Genomic DNA, 4,127 nt, shown 5'->3' with positions numbered 1-4,127 from the left:
AAAAAAAAAAAAAACAACACACATGCAAGTAAAGACAAGATTAAAATTACTATACAAGAAATAATAAGTGTAAATTATAAAAAAGGGAGTGCAAATTTCAATACCCCATAAAACCTTCTTATTTTTACTTTCTAGTTTCAATGGGTTATGTCACACTCCAATTTTCGAAGGATAAAATTTTAAAAATTTGGGCATGATAAGACTCAAAATCTTAATATCCCACAACCTGCTTAACAATTTCCAAACTAAAAACAAATACTGGAAATGTAAATGTCAATAAACTCATCAACCGAGTTATACATTATATCTCCTTAATTACATCAACTTCCAAAAATCTAGTAATAACTACTTCACTCACATAAGCTTAAAAACAATTGCCATGAAATACAAATAATGTATAACGTCTAAAAACCAGCTCCTAAGCCACTGCCTCAACCTTGTTGATCAACACCTGCAGGTCTAACCCCTACACCATGAATTGGTGCACCGGGTTGTAAACAACAAACCCAGTAAGCTTAAAAAGCTCGTATGAGTAACTCTCAAAATAAAACCTCAACCATTTCAACATCACATAAGATAAAACTAGAAATTCCTACATTAATAACTTAATTCTAAAATCACCTAAAAGCAAGAGAACACAACAATTCAAAATCACTCAAAATCATAAATGAAACAAATAATTAAAAGGAAACGCAACAATTCATAATCAAACAAATCATAATGAAATCCTGCAAAAAGGCATAGTTCAGGTAACACTTAAAACAAGGAATTTTAAATGACAACATATAAGAAAATCACACAATTATTTCTCAACCCTTTACTTATGAGTTCGTCAACGCATAGTCACCCCTCATAAGTAACTAGACAAACTCGTACTCATGGGTTCGTCAACAAATAGTCATCCCCCATGAAGTACCGACATACTAGAGTTCTATACTGACCGTAACCAATCACCCGGTCAAGGCTTGATTCCCGATCCACCACGAAGGCTCATAATCTAATGCACACAATCACCACTAAGGCACACATCCACAACTAATACACAAATAACCACATTAATAGAACCAGACAAGCGGCACCTCACTATAATATACCTTTTCACAAGAGATATATATATATACACACATATAGATTTTCTCACAAGAATAATCTACCAAGAACTAAAGATATTATAGTCACTAGAACCTTAAAAAATAATCATTTAAAAAGGAAAACTTGTTTTCTCTTACCTATGAGCCGTTTGCGATCAAGCTCATATAATTTAAAACAAACAAAAAAGAATAACATAATTTTTAAATTATTGTCATCATCACAATCATCATAATCATCAATATTTTCATCAACATAATCAATATCATCATCAAAATAATCATTATCATCATCATCAAAATAATCATTATCATCCTCATCATAATAATCATATCATCCTCATCATAATAATGATTATCATCATCATAAATAAATAGGACACAAAGTGGACCTTGGTGAGATTTTACTCACCTAAATAATCTCACTGCGTCTTCAACACAACACAAAAGCCAAGCTTAAATATCAACTCCACAAGCTACCGAGTTAACACAAATAATAACTTTAATAACCACTTAAACAAAAGAACATTGCACCCTTAACAAGCCTTAACCCAAGATTTGCCCAAAAAGAGACAACCTTCTTCCGAGACCTCCCAAGGTCATCGGACACTTAACAACATATCCATGCTGCCTCTATGATCAAACCTCAAAGTTTACAACCTAATAAACAACCAAGATTAACAAGCATCTAAGAAGCACTACCTAACCAACACTTAGCCTTATCACACAACACTCTATCAACTACATAGATTAGTTAACACAACAACCAAATACCCCCATACTGCCCGGACGCGCTTCCACGCGCCACCATAGGCAGCGGCGAGTGGGCCCCACGCGTCACCCCGAAACATTGCAAAATGAACACCCAACAAACTCAACTCGTAGTTCAAAGCAAAAGGAACAAACTTTATACCTGCGACTAGCCTCGACTCGACCTTGAACTACTCCAAAACACCGTCACAAATTCGAGCTCCAAAACTGAAATTTATGGTTTGAAAACTCAAAACTGAGTTGATTGATTTGCACAGCGACACACAGATGGAAGAGAGGAGCAAAACTCACCTAGTGTTGCACCTTGTCGCCGCCGTAAACGGCGGTTCCAATCGGTGACGCGTCGACGGTGGCATCGAGCCTAGCTGCACCACCTACGCCGGTTGACGGCCTTGGAGACTAGCACAAACACACTTAAAAGGAAGAGAGCTTCACGTCTTACCGTTTACTACTTAAAATCATCACCGGAAAAAGGATGATTTCCGGCCAAGTAGCTCCGCTTGCTCCCACAGCGAGGCGTCGTGGTCGGCCTCACCCGCCGTGCAAAACCGTCCTAGACTTGAAGGCGGTGATCCTACGAACCCAACGAGACTGGCGACATCCTAAACGGTGGCCGGACGGTTGCGTTTGGTGCCGGAGAAGACGGGAGAACATAGATGGCTCGAGGAGGAAGAGAGAGAAACTAAAAGTGGAGTTTCTGAAATTAGGGTTTCCACCCCTAAAATTTTTCTATTTAACCCATATTTCTCGAAAAGCCACGAACTTCCGTTGACCATAACTTTCTCATACGAAGTCTGTTTTACGCATGCTATGTATCTACAAACTCGTATAGTCGTGCTCTACAACTTTAGTGAATGAAGTTTTCCGAGAAACCCAACAGGTTCAAAAGTCAACTCTTGACCCTTCAAAATAAAGCATTTTTAAGGAAATAAAAACTCGACTACTTCCAGTCCACTCACTAAACCACAAATCCATACAACTCTTACTTAAATAATTTCCAAAATAATATTAGAAACCAATATCAAATTTCCGGGGTATTACAGGTGTGAGACCCCGTAAAGTTATGGCCTAATGAAAGTGAAGTTCCGATAACTTTTAGTAAACAATTTCTGTTGCGGACATATAATACTCGATTCTGTTTGGGTTCGAAGGTTTTTATTTTCAAAGTGGGCTTGGAACAACCCAATCCACCTTGGGTCACAAAATGTGCTAAGTCAAGTTGAGGGCAACAATGTGATTTCACACATTAGGCAAATAAAATGAAGAAATTGATAAGAAGAACCAGAAGCTTCTCCCATATTCTCTCCCTCTCTCACAAACACTCTCGATCTTGAACACTCTCTTTCTTTCTCTCCCTGTCTCTCTGATCATGTTCAAGAAGACAAAGCTACTCAATATTCATGGTGGGATGTTAATCTTCAGTTCAAGGATACAACAGAGAAGGAGTTTGGGATGGAGTTTGGGTTGTTCGGCTATGTCCCATCGACGTTGAGTCTGAGTTGTGGAAATTGATAAGCAAGCTCGTCATCATCTTTCTCTTGTCGTTGTAAGGTAAATCCCGAGAACCCATCTATTTCGGAATTTTATTTTGGGAGAGATTGCTTTCTGAACTTATGATTGTTTGTTGACAATTTGGTAACGGAAAACCGAATCCAAACTAGGAGATGAGCTAATTGGGTAGAGAAGGAAGATGATGATTCTCTAAGAAGTCAGATGTGGGAAGGCTGCAGAGAGTTGGACTGAGTGAATCAACAGAGAAGGAACCAAACATGGGTAAGAGTCTTTCTCTAAGAGTTCGGTTCTGTACTTTGAACTTGGGGTAGTGATGATTGGTGTTTTTATTTGATAAAATAGAGAAGAGGGAGTATTGATGTTTGTGTTCTAATATCGCAACAGAAGGAAAGGAGTTGACTGAGAACTTTCAGTTTCATTAAATTCTATCATTAAGAAGTGGAGGTGGGCGTGTTCACCGTATCTTCTATTAGAGGAGCTACTTTGTCTACCAAAGAGGAGCCTCTCTCATATGTTTTTATTAAGGTAAGACAAGGATTTGTGTATGGAAGCTTTGAGGAGTTTCTTTCGAGATTGTGGTTGATATTCAATCCTTTGAATTGCATGACGTGAATATTTTGGATGGATATGTCATTGAATGGTATTTTGGGAATTGAAATTTAATTAAAGGGAACCTTGGTTATCAATTTAAAAGTGAGCTTGTTGATTAAGGGTTATATATATATATATATATATATATATATATATATATATATA

Source organism: Fragaria vesca, linkage group LG6 (assembly GCF_000184155.1).
Source record: "Fragaria vesca subsp. vesca linkage group LG6, FraVesHawaii_1.0, whole genome shotgun sequence".
Taxonomy (NCBI): Eukaryota; Viridiplantae; Streptophyta; class Magnoliopsida; order Rosales; family Rosaceae; genus Fragaria; species Fragaria vesca.
Note: the sequence above shows the minus strand (reverse complement) of the source record.